The sequence below is a fragment of the Rutidosis leptorrhynchoides genome, chromosome 1 (assembly GCF_046630445.1).
Source record: "Rutidosis leptorrhynchoides isolate AG116_Rl617_1_P2 chromosome 1, CSIRO_AGI_Rlap_v1, whole genome shotgun sequence".
Lineage (NCBI taxonomy): Eukaryota > Viridiplantae > Streptophyta > Magnoliopsida > Asterales > Asteraceae > Rutidosis > Rutidosis leptorrhynchoides.
In genome coordinates this window covers 518,925,933-518,944,666 of record NC_092333.1, presented here as the reverse complement: position 1 = coordinate 518,944,666, position 18,734 = coordinate 518,925,933, and the positions used below count along the sequence as shown (strand labels likewise).

At 30.4% G+C, this 18,734-nt stretch overlaps 1 long non-coding RNA gene across 1 annotated transcript; it reads left to right on the top strand.

The window, feature by feature from the left end:
- The first annotated feature begins 6,652 nt into the window (after nt 1–6,652).
- Nucleotides 6,653–9,496, top strand: LOC139876915 (uncharacterized). The gene is made up of 3 exons (XR_011768363.1): nt 6,653–6,910; nt 7,417–7,485; nt 8,118–9,496. It is a non-coding gene; the product is annotated as an uncharacterized lncRNA (long non-coding RNA).
- The last annotated feature ends 9,238 nt before the right edge of the window (nt 9,497–18,734 follow it).

The window sequence follows — 18,734 nt, the reverse complement described above, 5'->3', positions numbered from 1 at the left end:
TATCATGAGCATTAAAAAAACAATCAATATATCTTACCTACTGTCATCAATATCATCCTTCGTTTTCATGTACTTGTGGAGCGCTAAAGAAATTAAAGAAACTTTCACAGGCTTCCATCATTGTAATACGCTTAGCATTCTTTGACCGATTATTCAGATTCTTTTTAAAATCTTCCATGTCAAGCATTTTACTTGTAACTATTAGATGCTTGTCCTGCAAAGTACAACAATAATATGGAGTTAAGAGGAAAAAATGTAATGTAAAACATGTAAAGGAATACGAATACAACTACAACTGATTACCCGATTGCCTTCTCTAGAATATGCTCATTTTGTCAATCATATGATAAAGTTTGTCATAACTGAGTTATTTAAAATACTGATTGGTATGGAAAAGAACTCATTTCATAATTCCTATGATAAAATTTGGTCACCACTTGAGATCCTTAATATATTTTAGAGCATATCCATCACGTTCCTAGATCTGATGAAAGTGCCAACATCGAATATAAGTAACTCCAAGTACCTAAACCACCTTTTATCCAATAAAAAGTATCAAAATCACAAATATTAGAAACCAAAATACAACTTTGCAAAAATTACAGTATAAAATATATAATCACATCTAAGCAGGACTTAAAAGACACAAATTAATAACCCAACTTACTTGGTTTTCACTTTTCAACATAGATAGCACGATTACCTGGAAGGTTTCCATATGCTTTGTAAAGATAGCATCTTTAAGTAACCCAACTTACTTGGTTTTCAATTTTCTTTGGACTTCTTGTCTTTTCTCTCCTTAAAAAAAGTAAGGTTCTCTACTTATAAAAACTCAGGATACTTTTACTTCCGTTGACTCCTACTTGTTCAGTTCTGATACTTCCGTTGACAAAATACCCTTTAATATTTCTGAACCAAACCTCCCATCATGGTTTTTTCGATAATGATAAATCATATTGACTATTATCAGTTCCTAATTGTGACGATCGCTCCAAATCCATATGGACAATACGTCATTCATTGATTTCATTGCGAGGTATTTGACCTCTATATGATACGTTTTGTAAACATTGCATTCTTTTGAAAAGGCACACCATAAATGAATATTTAAATCAAAGGTTTTCGACATCTGATGATTTCTACATATAGACAATCACCGTAAATAATAGTTTACAATAGTACTTCCGTTGACAATGCAGTCAAAATAAGATACATGGTGATAATTTGGTGAATGCAACGTTTCCTTGAAAAGTATGTCATGTAAGACTCCATGCACATAGCTTGTCTAACATATAAGCAACAGCGGAAGACTTCTAGGAAACCTGAGAATAAACATGCTAACAAGTGTCAACACAAAGGTTGGTGAGTTCATAGTTTTAATGTTTCGCATAATCTGTGTATAAAGGTGGATCACAAGTTTTCAGTTGTTTCATCCAGAAACGTTTATCAAAATATTTTACGAAATTGAGCACCCTGGTAACTAAACTTAACTTATATATATTTTATACCCTTTGTATAATCATCTTAATAATACACGCAAACCAACGTGTACGCTTCTCAAATAGCATACGTCCGTTAAAAGGCTAGTGCTCTAGCTCGGACGGGGATATCAAGCCCTATGGATCCATATACTACTACTCGCGCCCACCAGTTCTTATAACTGGCAGTTACTAGTTACCAAAGCTAAGGGATTTTCAGTTCAAACTCAGTGTAGAATTTAGTATGTACTTGTATCCATTGCGTTTAAAATAAAGTGCATGTATTCTCAGCCCAAAAATATAGATTGCAAAAGCAATTAAAAAGGGAGCAAATGAAACTCACCTTAGCAGCATATAAAGTCGTTCACAAAAATGTGATCGAAACTCGGATTACCAAATAACCGTAGATCTCAACCTAGAGAACATATGTTGGTCAATAAATGTCTATCAAGCTAGGTCAGGTCATAGTGTATAACAATCCTAATGCTCGAGATCGACATACAAAAGTTATCCAAAGTCGTTTCAAAAAGTCAATTTTGACAATAGTTCAACAAAACGAGACATACCTTATATAAGGATTCATTTACTCGGTTGGTAATATTCAAAAAATCCAATTTATCAATCTCGTAAACAAGTTGTTTAAATCTTAATTATAGATTCAAAAGCAATTTCAATGAACGTTAATCATAATTCAGTTGATCATATCTTTTAATCCGTTCATCGAAATTATTCGATATCTAAATGAAAAGTTATTGATTTTTCGCCAGCTTTCCAAAAACATGTATATCATATACCTTTTACCAGTAATATATGTATTTAATTCGTGATTCATTATAAACTGTTTAACGATGAAATTTAGCATACATGCATGCATAAATATATATACTCGAGCACTAGACATGGATACACAATTAATGTATAAAAGATAAAATATGAGTGCTTACGTATCAATATTGTAGGAAAGTACGTAGACGCAACAGAGATGATAAACACTAGATTTGATTCACAAATATACCCTCGAACATTACTCATAACCTCCTTGGCAATAACCCATAATTTCCTTAGCTCTATCCCGCTCAAAAACCCATTTTGAAAGTGACACGCTCATAACCTCGTCGTAGTATTTTAGGTATATATACTACTAATAATAATATTATAATAATATTAATCTTAATAATAATAATAATAATAATAATAATAATAATAATAATAATAATAATAATAATATAAAAAAAATTAATAATACAGAGGAATGAATCGAGCTTTTATAGCATGTGGCCTGCTACAGTACCTCATGCGATCGCATGAGTTTTCAGTGTTTTTGCCATGCGATCGCATGGCCGCCTTATCCTGTTTTTGTTTGCTAGTTCGTCGACATCAAATAGTGTTTACTGTAGCAATAGTGTTACTGTAGCAAATAGTGTTTACTGTAGCAAAGTCGTTTTCACTGTAGCACTGTAGTAAAATACGGTTTCACTGTAGCAAATAGTGTTTTACTGTAGCAAATAGTGTTTTACGGTAGGAAAGTCGTTTTTACTTGTACATATATATATACATACATATAATTGTTCATGAATCGTCGAGAGCAGTCAAATGTAATTTAATACATGAAACAGTTCTAAAATTTTGTGATTCAACTTCATAGACTTTGCTTATCGTGTCGGAAACATTAAATCATTTAAAGATAAAGTTTAAATTTGGTCAGAAATTTCCGGGTCATCACAGTACCTACCCGTTAAAGAAATTTCGTCCCGAAATTTAAGTGAGGTCGTCATGGCTAACAATAGAAATGTTTTCATGACGAATATGAGTTGATAAATAGAATTTTATCACCGTTGAATTATATGGATAAAACAATCCGATTTCTCGAAGCGTATGAGAGAAGTTATCGTAAAAGAGTGAAATGAAAGAATAGATATTCGTCTTAGCTTTTGACTTAGTTACGATTGATTTCCGGAATTTAAGGAATAGAAAATCTTCATAATCTAAATAAGATTTGATTCTTCGGAATTTGCTGAAATTAGGATTTTCTTTGATTAAATGCGTAATCTGTCTCGATTGCTATAAATTGACATCTTCCGTTTCATTTATTTTCACCACTCCTATAATCTTCTTTCTTATTTCATACATCCCAATAGATTGTGAAAATGCTTAATCCAGTTCTGATTCTTGATATTTTCCTGGCTATCGTATCCTTCATTCTTCTTTTTCATCTGCCACCAGAGGAAGTTATTTTCTTCTACTATTACCTTGGAGTTATAGTGTTTTTCATTCTCCCGTGTCTTTATATTGCTATACGCATTGATATATACGGTTTGTAATTTCGGGGTTGTTATCGGGCTTTATGTTCTCCATTATATTTCGGAGCTTCATGCTTTCGTTTTCTCTTCCCGACCTTAAGTCAAGCGAATAATGGTCCAGAATTCGTAGGTATGAATTTCAGAAAAAAAACATAATTAACGTTCTAAGAAAGAAACGGTAATGGCAGAATCTGACTTGTCAAATTACCACAATATCCGGAAAAGACCGAATCATCAAGAAATATATTTTCTTGATATATTTAGAGATTATATAGAATGAAAGAGTTATGTAACATGGTTTATGATGAGGGTGTGATCTGTGAACCTTTATCACGTTCCATTAGAAACTCAGCATGACTTTCTGTAATATAATCACGTTGATCAAGTGTCATTATATTATACTAATCCATGCTTCAATTCCCAACATTACTTCAAAACATTTATTTTTATTTTTTCGAATTTTTCAGATTTTAGAAACTAAAATAGTTTCTTTTATGATGTAACACAGATAGCGCGAAGAGGTAATGATTTCAGATAAGAATGGTTTCGAAAAATATCTTCAGAAATATGGAGGATATTTATAATGGGAGATACGATGATATCTTAGAATATTTAAGATAAGATGATGATGAAGAATATTGTCCGCAAAGGTTTTAGAGTAAGGAGCAAGGTATTCGCTAATGATTTCAGCAGACTCTGAATCATTTGGATTCTTTGAAGGTAGATTTAGTCTTTGTGATTTGTCCACAGCCTCCTTCATGGTCTGCTCAATCCATTTTTCAATTCCAAACCTTCTCTTTTTCTATGCTTTACCACCATACTATTCTTTATACGGTTTCACTGTAGCAAATAGTGTTTTACTGTAGCAAATAGTGTTTTACGGTAGGAAAGTCGTTTTTACTTGTATATATATATATATATATATATATATATATATATATATATATATATATATATATATACATACATACATACATATAATTGTTCATGAATCGTCGAGAGCAGTCAAATGTAATTTAATACATGAAACAGTTCTAAAATTTTGTGATTCAACTTCATAGACTTTGCTTATCGTGTCGGAAACATTAAATTATTTAAAGATAAAGTTTAAATTTGGTCAGAAATTTCCGGGTCATCACACTAATCAAAATTGCTATTGAATCAAATCAAAAATGCTAGTACATTTGATTCTTTAGATTTATAATAATAAGCAAAATCTTAATAGCTTGGACAATTAAAGTCTACTTACCAAGCAGGTAAGCCAACTAATTCCTTACTGATAATTAGTGTTAGAGCAAAAAGATTTCAGATTTTCAATTACCAAACAGATAATCACGAGTCGAATAAAATTCGTATAATCAAAAAAATACCCGCATATAGTGATCGATTTAACAAATCAATAATGAAAAAGAAAAACCCGAATCTAACTAACTTTAATCGAATCATATACACAATTTTAAATTCGTAGCAGATGATGTGGTAGTAGACTACCAGGAACCATCATCATTTTTCCCCAGCAGACATGAATGGAATTAGCATATTCAAAATAAACACAGATATAGTTAAAATTGTTAGTTCAGTTACAAGTAGAAGAAAGGAGAAGAAAATAACCATTGAATCCTCACGTTTGCATCGAAAATAATCATGAACAGCAGGAAAATCATATCCGTAACCATCATGTACAATAAAACCCTAAAACATGTAAATCGTAAGAAAAAATATTAGAACAACTAACCTTTTTTCAAATAACGATTATGTTACAGCAAGGATCGATCAACATCAGACCCGCTAACCTTCTTTGATACTGATTATTTCGATTGATTTTTTAAGATCGATGAGCAATATAGCCCTAAAACACGAAAATCATAATAGCAGATTAAGAACTCTCAATTGAATAGCCAAACATAGCAGGTCAAAAAATCTCAGAATACGATTCAATTGAAAAGATTAAGATTCAATTGAATCGCCAAAAATAGCAGATCAATTTAACTCATATTACGATTCAATTTAATATATTACGATTCAATTGAATAGTCAAAATCTGATTATATGGAGACCATCGTAAAATCTCAGATTAAGATGCTGAGTTAGTAATTGATGAATCAAGAATACCTTGTTGATTAGTGTTCAACCCGCAATTTGGAAACAGAATTAAGTCTGCAGAATAAATGGATGAATTAACATAGGCGATGACCTAATTGAAGAAAACACTATATCTCGCTGGTTCGTTAGGATCATTATAGGGTGTATTTTTGTAATTATGAATTTAAATATAGGGTATTATAGTCTTTTAAATCTTGGATTAGCTAATTCCTTTTTTTTGTTAGCTAATAGTGTAAATGGATGGTTTGGATGAATTCTTAGTAATGATCCTATGGCCATAATTAGCTAACCTACATTAATGAGGAGGGATATTGCTCCTCTTTTAATGTTTAAAAGAGATTGATTTTAAATACAATGCAAATCTATATCTATCTATATCTATATCTATCTATCTATACTTCTATATCTATACTCTATATCTATACTCTATATAATAACAAAAGCAAAAATAGATCATTTTAAAGAGCCTAAACTAATCTTAGCAATTCATTTAACTAACCATTTTGATATTAGGCCTTAATTTCTCTCTAATCTTCTAATGACATTATAATCCTAGATTGATTTATATGATTACAAAAATACCCTTGAAATCAGATTGACCGGAACGATAAAGCTACACTAATCTTAGCAATTCATTTAACTAACCATTTTGATATTAGGCCTTAATTTCTCTCTAATCTTCTAATGACATTATAATCCTAGATTGATTTATATGATTACAAAAATACCCTTGAAATCAGATTGACCGGAACGATAAAGCTACACAAAAAACCCTAAATCCTCTCAATTCCACACACAACGACCATCAATATCCGATATCAATTCCACATCAAAGATCAGACCGTTCAACAAATTAAGAACCACAACTTCATTTTTCTCAATTGTTTCTCTCTTCAAAGTGCTAAAGAAGGAAGATCGCAGATCATGTGCTTTTCGTTTAAGTCCAATCAATTGGGAACGGAGATCGATTCAAGAAGAAACACCATTACAGGCGGCCTTCAATTGGATCGAAATATCACTTCGTAATTTGTAAGTTTCACTTAGGGTTTTGCCTAATCTGTAATTTTATTAGGGTTTTAGTACCATGAACATCCGATATGTTAAAATAATAGTATAGTATGTGCTTATGATCACCGTTTCAGGATAATTTTATTGAGTCTATTGCTAATCATGCATCAAATCGTTATTGATATTGCTACAATTAATTGGTTTATGATTATGCATATAAGGTGTTTGATTAAATGCTCGCGTGAATTGATTATGTCATGTGGTTGTGGTTATCTGTATGTAAAGCATTAAACCCGACTTTATATGTCATTATGTAAAATTAGTTCATTGTTGCTTTTATTTATTGAGGCCAAAATGAACACAACTTATTTAAAAATGTGATCATTCTCTTTTACCACCAAAAATAATATTTTTACAGAGTATGATGGTTTGTATGTATAGGTTTCATGATATATTCAACTAGAATTCGTACATGTACTGAATGTATTTATCACTTAAGCTGTTTTTATTTGATTTTTTTGATATAGATTCCAATAAATATTCAAAGAAGAATATGGAAGCAACTGACAATTAATGGTTGAGGCTGCTGGAATATGGTTAGAAGCTAAAATTATAAATTGCAGCAAGTATTATGAGAATTCTATTATTTATTTGTAATCATAATCATCATCTTTCTGTATATAAGTATAACTATAGGCATTGTCTCATTGAACATATAAAGAGATAAAATAATTACGGAAAATGAAAATGGATGAAAAGTGGAGGAATTAACCCAACTGGATCTGTCCACGCCCTAATTTTACACTTGAATGTGTGTTTTTAAGCTTGGGGTAGGTGGTAAATTTACATTTACATACATTTTAATACGGAGTAATAATTATGTTTATATGGTAATAACTTTTAGTCTGATTCTTAAAATCTTAGCGAATGCAAATTACAGATGTTGCTAACATTACTAGGTTGGGTTGCTTTTGTTTCTCCTTTGTGGATTAATTGCATATATATGGTGAGAGTTCATCAAAGATCTCAAAAAAACCTGGTTTTTGTTACTACTTTTGTCTTCAAGAATGAGTTCTAATCATTAAGTTGACAACTCACAAGCGAGTTGAGTGAATTTATATATATATACATCATACTTTATCCTTTTTGAAGTAAACTTTTGATATATTACTATAAGACTTCAGCTATCTAATACTCCGTATGATGTTTTTGTTTGTTGTTTTTGCAGCTAATTCAAGATGTGTTCAAACTATTAAATATGTATGCCAAAGATACTGAATGGTATGTATAATTTTTTGTTAAATTTTTAATTTTTAGTTAAATTCTTAATGGGATCAAGGTGATAGGTTTATAACAACTTGGTTCTGCTATATATAATTATTTTTATACAACCTAAATTTAAAAGTTAACTTATACAGTAAAAAGAAATTAAGATACATTGATAGCTTAAAACTATAATAGAAGTTGTGAATGTTGAATGAACGGTGTAATCAGTTCAAAGAAATAGAACTTAACATGCACCCTGAGTTAGAAGAGCCAAATGAAATCAGGCGATCGTTGAAGATTATGCGATATAAACGAACCCTAATGTCATGAAATCAGGTAATCAATTTTATATTTCTTATGTTATTTAACAGATCATTAGCTTACAGTCGAATCAATAACTAAAAAAAGCTCTATATATTGAATGTGAAATAATCTTATCTATGTGTTGAGTTTATCTGTTCTCCTCACTAATGAATGTAAAATAATGTGCTTTATATGTTGTGATGAGTTTGAATTTTAGCAAAATATTGCATCATATGTTGAGTTAAAGTTAATATGTTACTTTTTCAAAACATGATTTAGGAGGTCTACTGAGTTCAACATGCAGTTTGGGCAATCAAAATGACCCATTTGATCAACCAAACGTTTGATCTCGTTATCTGTATACTGTGAAGATTTTTGGTATGGATCAAAATAGGTTAGCTTTATTTAGAGAAATTTTAATTTTAAGTAGTTGAATAATGTCACAAATGCATTTAAAAGGCGCTTTGGAAACATATGTCACCATTTTGACCTACTTTAAAAGATCTGGTACACTAAGGTTGCTGACGTATTTCGTATGCAATAGCAAAATACGTTATTAGAACATATCTCTTAAATCATGTTTGGAGTTATATTTGTTGATGTTGAGCTATGGGTCAAAACAGGTTAGGTTTATAGTGAGAAATTTAATTTTTTAGCAGTTAAATAATGTAAAAAATTTCAACAGGCACTTTAGAAACATATGTCACCGTTTTGACCCATTTAAAAAGATTTGGTACACTAAGGTTGCTGACGTATTTCGTATGCAATAGCAAAATAAATGATTACTAAGCTCATTTAGATTAAATATTACGGAGTAAATCATTTATGTTTGGAACATGACTTAGCTCTCAACCACTAAGAACTCATGAAACTATCTGTTATTGGATTTCTAATTATGCAGGTTATAAATAACTGAAGTAGAACGGTATGGTCTGAGATCATTGACTATATAGATGATAGCGACACCGATCATCATTTGCTGACCACCTTCAAATTGGGCAAAGAACGCATCTACAGCTACGCATAAACAAACGTCAAGGTAGGATCTTTTTTCATGAATTCTTTTTTTTAATGATTTGATCATAAAGGGACAACCAACCATTTAAACTACAGTTTTTCAAGTAATATGTTGTGTGTTTCTATGCTTTGGTTTTTCTGTCAAGTGGGTTCACAAAGACACAAAAGATAAGCAGGTGAACCGACGAATTTTATGTACGATCCTTTGAAAATGAAGGTGTACATGATACTCTATTTGGTTGGTTAGTCTGCTTATTTTGAAAACTATGCTTGGTAATACATCAATCTCATTTTTTATGAATAATTGCATTTAATATTTGAATGTTCCAAATATTCAATCTTTATCAGGCTTTGTATTGAAACATTTCAAGGCCATGAACCATTTTCTTTCCTTAGAATGTTTCAACCCAATCATACTTAAAAATTTAAACATGTTATAATGATATTGGTTATGTTTGCTGCAGGCAGATTACGTGTTGTTACGTTGTTGGAGATCCAAAGTATACTCATAATATAGCAAACAACTTATGTTCTCTGTACAATTCATCAACACGTTAAAAGATTAGAATCATGGAGTAAGCTGTGGGAACTGGACAAAAAGATTAACTACAAAGTCTCACTTACATATAGCAGCAGTAGCAGCAATGTCAGAAACTTCTTTTGGTAAGTAGATATCGCACACCTTTGTAACTATTATGTGCTCTAAAACCCATGTACCTACCATAACGTCACACTTTTGTAACTACTGTGATAAAATGTAAATTTGTAATAGCAAACTATGTGACTGGTGCTAGCTACATAATAACGTAGCTTCTACCATCATGCATTGACATAACCAACAATAACAACACATAACGTACGCAAAGCCGCAAACCTCCGCAATGCGCGTACCGCAGTACCTAATTATTATTATTAGTTGGGTGTTAATTGGGTTTTGTAATTGTGTTCTGGTGAATCAAGATTAGTATTTAGTACAGAGTTTGTAATTTTCTTAGTCACAAGTGTATTTTGTTTATAATGAAAAGTAGTTTATGACATACCCTTTTAAATTCAACTTACATGTATTTAATATGAGTAACTCATTTCGTGAATATTATATTGGCACTTAATAATTAATAATACAGTTGCAGTGAAATGGTTGTTAGTTCTTCACATGCTTACATGTATTTAATAACTCATTTCGTGAATATTAAATTGGCACTTAACTTGATAATACAGTTGCAGTGAAATGGTTGTTAGTTCTTTACATGCTTTGAATGTATGAATTTAGTGGATTTATCAATTTAGTTTGCGGAAATATCAACAACCTAACATAAATAGTGATCGACAGGTTGATTAAATCGTCTTCATGAGGTTATTAGTTTTCTGAATAGCAAATACAATATATATGAAATTTGAACTTCTGTTGTAGCTCATGTGGTAGTGGTCTGATCTGCGATATCCCTGCGATATCCCTGCAGGAAAGGCTATGCTAGGGTGTCCGGTCGACGCCTTGGGAGTACCTATTGATGGGAGTGCCTCTTTTAGCGACAGGTCAGAAGTTCGACTCTCGTGGGGTGCAACATTGCACACAAGGTTGCGTCTTTTAGAGATGTTCATCGGTTCGATTATCGGTTTGTTCGGTGTATTCGGTTTTAAAATTATTTTTTGTGCAAAACCGAACTAAAAAACCAAATTCAAAATGAAAACCGAACCGAAACCGAAAACCGAATTCGAACTCGGTTCGGTTTCGGTTAAAACCAGAAAATCATGAAAAAAATTCAAAATCATGGTAGTTTAGTTGTGGCGTTACTGATGTCTTAGTTATTTACAACTTAAAACAATGACATACTATTAAATAATCAAGAGTTCAATGATTTATTAATATTTACAAGTTAATTGTGTGACGTTTACTGCTTCCGTTATTAAAAAGTTGAACATGATAATTTGAGTAACCTAAATATAATGTAGGTCATTAATCGAGAATCTATTTAGATGATTGGATCCCAAAATATAACGACATTAAAAAATAAATATACAAAATATATAAGTTAAAATTTTTGAATTTTGTTTTTGGTTTTAACCAAATTAAGAATTTTCAAAACCGAATCGAAAATCGAATTCAAATACGATCTCGGTTTTACTCGATCTGAAAACCATTTTTCAAATTCGATTTTGGTTTTTTCGGTTTGATTTTCGGGTTAGACGGTTTCAAACCAAATACTGATCAACCCTAGCTCCTTTACCCTTGAATTCCACCCAAGAGTGCCTTTCGCACATCGCGTTGCAGGGGCGGTGGGGGAGGGAGGGTTTAACCGTCCATGCCCTCGGATTGGGCCGGATTTCCTCCCGAACAGCACTTGTGGGCGAGTTATGCAATTGTGGGAGATGAACGCGTGGATTGTTAAGTCCTTTTGAGTGATCCCGTAATACTTTTCAGAAACAAAAAAAAAACAATATATATGAAATATGAAATGATGTATCACTAAAATCAACAAATGATCATGTGCAGATAAAGTAAAACGAACAAATACAAGAAGTCATTATGATATTGTATTTTATATGAATTCATGTGAATTGTTTTCAAAATAGCTAATCGTCCTTTATAATCAAACAAAAAGATTATATATAAAGCTACTTTACTTGAAATCACACTTTCGATAACATCTATACAAAAGTGCTCGCGAATTCGCGGGCCTTAAGCTAGTTTAATAATATAGCAAATGTATAAAAGAAAATTCTAGATTTTAGAATGTAAAAGAAAAATCTTGATAGTTGTATATGGTAGAAAAATCTAGATATTATCATGTGTAGGAAATATCTAGATATTTATATATCCATGGAAATATGTAGTGTCTAGAAAGTTCCATGGAGTAGTATAAATATGGGTGGAGTTTTCATTTGTGAGGTGTGAAGAAGAGTTGGAAGAAGAAGTTGAGAAGAAGTAAAAAAAAAAAAAGTGTGAGTTGAGTTTATAATATTGTAATTGTTTCTTTGTATTGATAAAAAGTGTTCTTCGTTAAGTTTCTCATTTAAGCCTCAGTTTGTGTTTAAGTTCTTAGTGCACTTGTGTTGTATCTATTATATGGTCGGCTCTGCTGCCTAAGTGATATATGGTCGGTTATACCGCCTGAATGATATATGGTCGACACTGTCGCCTAAACATTATTGTGCACTAAGGATTCATAAAATTAAAGGCTAACCAACGTCAAGGTGTTGGTGTAGTGAGTGTAGTATAATCTAGGTCCTCTATAGTGGATGTGTTGGGCTCGTCGAAGCTTCCAACAATTGATGATGGCAAGCAGCCTGAACTAAAAATATTCCTGAAAAGTGCATCAAAGGTCATAATAAGAAGTTAAAGAACACTAATTAAAACTAAAACAAGCTTTTCTCTGAACCTAACAAAACAAAAAATGGGGTGTTTAATTTCTAACCTTTATAGTTTAAAGTGTGAACTTTAGCTATAAATTGTGTTACACTGACGTATTAATGAAGGTCTTGATTTCAAGAAAACTTGAACGAGAAAATATACTCATTTTGATTGAATTTTATGAACATGAAATAAACAAAATTGAGGTGATTTAGCTTATATTGATAGATATTGATTACTTGTATTCAAGAATCAAAATTCAAGATGGTGATCCAAATACTACATTATGTACAAAGCAACTACATTCAATTTTTTAACAAAACTAAAGGGGGGAGTGAATCAAATATCAAATAATAGATAAAACATACTCCTAAATTGAAACATAGATCAGAAGTAAACTGCAAAACAATAATAATACCAAAAATATTTTAACTTTGTTGAAGAACGTGAAGTTGTAATGGACTGTTATGTTTATGAAAATCCTCATTGAAAGTGAACAATATTGAATCAATACAGATAAACAGAAACTGTCAATTCTTGCAATATCAAGATCCTTAAAAGAGGATCAAACAACAAAAATTAGGGCACGGAAATCAAGAACAATCAGAACATAGAACCACAAAGTAAAAGAACAAAGCAATTAGGTTACAGAAACTTCATAATCATACAGAAAGGGATAAGAATTATGAAGAGAGATGGATTCAGTACCTGTGAATGATGAAATTGATTGTTGAATGTAGTTCTTGTTGATTACCAAGAACTGATGATCGGAATAATTCTTGAGTTCATCAATGAAAATTGATGAAATTTTGTAACTTTATGTGATGTGGATGATGACGAAAGAAGTATTGGAAGAATTGAAGTGTGTGTTATAGTGTTTTTGTTACAGAGACTGGGACTTTTACACAAGAAAGAAGCGAATTATATAAAAGGCGGGCTAATTTCAAGTTGTCCAAGTGGCAACACCTCATTGGTGCAAGGGGTAATTCAACTGAATATTCTAGAAACCGGAGCTAACAAACTCAACCGTTTCAAGATCTCGTGTAAATATTATTTTTGTTTATGCTTGTGGTATCATGTAATATTTTTGTGTACATGTAATAACAAATTACATATTTACAAATTACATAAAGTTAAAGGGTAATAATTGATGAGATTATTAGTTTCCGTATTTACCCAACTTAACGTACAGTTATTGGTTTTTCTCGTAAACCTAATACAAAAATATTTCGAAACAAATACAAATATTCATGACATTGTGAAACTAATTAGGAGAATGAAGAAGAGTTACAGATATAGATATAGATACAAACTGTATACCGATAAATGAAGAATGAGTGAATGTAACAGTAGATTACAAATGGTTGAAGATTTATCAATGAAATACTTGATTATAATCAGATATTACGTCATGATGATAGCTGTAATTATGACTGGACGTTGTTATGAAATTGTGCGCGGTTGTGTACTTGTATTTGTGAGTTTAAATCACGGAATGATGGTCACATGAAAAAGTGCGGGAAGTTTCATTTTGTACAGTGGTAAATAACTAGTTTTGTTTTATGTGAACGGAACATTGGATATTCGAATATATATATATATATATATATATAAAATAAAAATGTTTTTGCTTATGTGGCATTTAGTGATTAAATTGAATTAATTATTCTTTATAATTTAATATATACATATAGGTTTACATATATTTTACATATATATGTATAATTATAATTAATTAATTAATATACTAAGATATAAATAGATAAGATTTAGTTAAAACTAGTCCGGATGCAGCGCGCACGATGCGGCGGGGGCTTTCGGTCTGCGTATTTATATTTAACGTAGCTTTATGTATTTACAGAAGGGAAAATGGCCCATGTGTTAAGCGCCGTTGTAGACGTCATTGTCTTTAGCGTTTATGGAAAAGTGTCCGTTTTGAACGTAGTTAGTTTCGTTTTAGTCATAAAATTATTTCGAGTCTAACGGTGTTGTCGAAAAAATTTAACTCGCGGCGAGCAGGAAGATACGGGTTGTCGTTGTGTTTAGCGTTATTAAAAAGTATCCGTTTCGAATTTACTTAGTTTCGTTTTGTTCAAAAAATTATTTCGACTCTGACGATGATGTCGAAAAAATTTAACTCACGGCGAGCAGGAAGATACGGGCTGTCGTTGTGTTTAGCGTTTTTAAAAAGTGTCCGTTTTGAACACAGTTAGTTTCGTTTTGTTCATAAAATATTTTGAGTTTAACGGTGTGGTCGGTGAAATTTAACTCACGGCGAGCAGGAAGAAACGCGATGTCGAAGTGTTCGGATGGAGTTTGTCGATGTGTTCGGGTGGAGTTTGTATTTTAAGTTAGAGAATTTACTTTTTAGCCTCCTGAAATTTGGTGTAGTTTTTGTAAGTTGGTTGTAGTTTAGGGGGAATAATAAAAATTGCAAGTGTGAAAGGAGGAGTGAAACGACATTTGGGTGGGGGGTGGGGGGGGGGGGTGGGGAATGACACCAAAACCCACCCCCTTTAGAGCATGAGGTGTGGAACACAAATCTCCAGCGTCGGATTGTGCTTTGGTTCCAACCGACGGTCGGCCGACACCATTTCAGTGTCGGTCCGGCGTCTTCATACTCAAAGTCGAGAGCACGACGTTGGTGTCGTCGGAGTTTGTGGGCCCAAATTTCAAACTATTCGACCGTTTGCTCTTTTTTTTTTCTTTTTTTCTTTTAGTATATAAATTTGTTTTAGATAATGCGGTGGAAATATGTAACGAGGAATTGCAGGTGTGGCTGCTGGGTTTGGTAGAAAATTTAGGGAAGAAGAGGCATATTTGTGATATATTTCATTTGAAATCCCTATACTAGCACTATATACGATATTATATACCCTCAAGTTAATAATGTATCAACTAAACACTAAACGTTTTGTATAGATAAACACTTATAAAAGTCAAATGTCAACAAATCTAGAATATTCGATGTAATTTACGTATTTTATTCTTATTATAATTAATAGTTTAAATTAATTATTAATTATAATTATAACTACTAAATAATAAAAACATAAATATTTTCTCTTTCTAAGACACTGAACTAACCATCTTCCCGATTCCCCTGTTTTTTCACCAATGTCAGTTTTCAGTGTCAGTCCAGTCAGCGTCCAGTCATCAGCAAGACACTGAACTAACACTGAACTGACACATCACCACACACATTGCTCTTGGTATATAGTATATAATATAATATGTAATATGTAATATGTAATGTATAATATATAATATATAATATAATATCTATCTATACATTATTATGAAGTACGTGCCATAAATTCTACGTGTCATCTTCTAAATTAATCTAAATTCAATTGTCCTACGTGTTATTATATCAATTAATCTTAATTAGATAATCCTACATGTCATTCTATTATTAAACCGAATTAAATTGTATATTGTTTTATTACCATATATTAATATTACCATATATTATATTACCATATATTAATCTAAAATATTACTATATTACCATATATGCATTATATTGTATTTATCCAAAATATTATTTTATTACCATATATTTATATTAATATTAATTAAATTGTATTCGTTTCAATTTCGCTACTTGAATTCGATTGCCACCACTCATTTAGAGGTCTACTAGGCTACCACTTATTTATAAACTCGTGAAAAATAATGTATACCATTATTATATTGTTGAAAATTGATCAAAATTTATGTTTCATCATGTTTGTACACACACTACATATATATTTAATTTAATGATACGATACATGTATTTATATTACATAATATTATATATATATATATATATATATATATATATATATATATATATATACTAGTAAAATATATATATATATATATTATATATATATATATATATATATATATATATATATACTAGTAAAATGACCCGTGAAATCACGAGTTTGTTTAAACAAAACAATTTAATGACAAGTTTTAGGTATTAACTGAATGTAAATGATAAAGTCATTTATTTTAATGACCCGTTTGACTAAGACACTTGTCGTCGTTTTTACAAATATATAGAGACATGTATTTTCGCATACATATGTAACGTAATTAATTTCGTAAAAAGAATCCATATTTGAATATTAATAATATAATAATTATAATTATAATTATTATATTAAAAGTAAATAATAATAATAAATGCCTTTTAAATTTTTTTAGAAAATTAATATTACAATTTAGGAGAGATTAGTATTTTCTTTTATAAAAGATTTCGTATTATTTTTCAAAATAAATTAATATATAATTATGACATCATCATCATTATGAAAGTTAAAGGGTAATTAGCTTAATCATGACATCATTATTTTAGAAATATATATATATATATATATATATATATATATATATATATATATATATATATATATATATATAAAGAAGTATATATATTACGTACTCATATTTTCTTTTATTATTACTTAGTAACAATTTATATATAATTAAAAAGATATTAATGGTGAGAAATAAAAAAATTGTAGACGTTAAGTTCCTAACACCACTTTTAAAATTTGCCAGCACCACGAGCTCTTAAATTCGAAAGAATTTTTAAAATTTTTCAACACCACGGGCTCTTAAATAATTTATATGCTTTTTCTATTTTTTTAGTATCGCTATTTACATAACAATATGAATTGCAAATAAAAATTTATGTTTCATCCGATGTTTGTACATACACTACACATATATTTTATTTTATTTAATAATACACCACATATATTTATATTATATATATTCATATTACATAATATTTTATATATATACTAGCTTAGCGCCCGCGAATTCGCGGGGCTACTTTATTGGATAAACAGGTATTGGTTTTACGTGAGTAAATGTGATTACTTTTTTTATTTTGCATGCGTTGTAGTAACCTCGACATTGAGATAATATATCTATATAGTTATTGAGCAAAGTAGAACCAAAAAACGCATATCTACAGGTACAAAAGAATCGTTGTAGCTTTATATAAAATATGATTGTTTGATTACAGAGAAAATTGAATTATCGGAATAATTATATCTTATATATTATTTGTTAGTTTGTTATGAGATTGTAATGCGGAGTACTCGGGATTGCTATTTTCCAGAGATCTTTAATCGTACTATGATATTTGACTAAAAGACCCGCAAATTTACGGGTTTAAGGTTTAAAAAAAGTTAAAAAAGATATACATTATCACAAAAGTCAACTTGATTAATCAAGTTATAGTATAACTTAGAGAATCTCAATCCCGTAATTACCATTACTAAATATACATACATTTTAAAAATATCCTATAACTATAAAAGAAGATATCATATAGGCTATGACAAACACCTAAAATAATCAAATATATATACGTTTTAAAACTATCCTAAAATAATCAGTTAATTGATTTCTTCTTTTATTTATTATTTTAATTTAATTTTAATTATTTATTCTTTTATAATTTTAGGTGTTTGTCATAGCCTATATGTCGAGATCTACTTCTGGAGGTATATTCTTTATCCTTAAATATTAATTTTGATTATTTCGAACACAGAATAGAATCCACTCATTCCATATATTTTCTAGTCTCTAAAGAGTTGCTTTTGAATGACAAAACATGTTAAAGCCTAATTCAAAGTTCGTTGACCCAAAGCTTCGATGGGAAAAACAACTAAAAACTGAAGATACATATAATAGATCATAAAAACACTATTTCAAGCTTGCATATAGGTGATGATAGGTCGGTCATCAATTATCTGTAATTTTTATGTTGAGCATATGAAATGTAGCATGAAACTTCAGTTAAAAAAAGAACAATTGACACTATATAGAATTATAGTATGCAAGTAAATAAATGATATAAACTTACCATGCAACTGGCAGGGTTTGCTTAAAGCCCGCGAT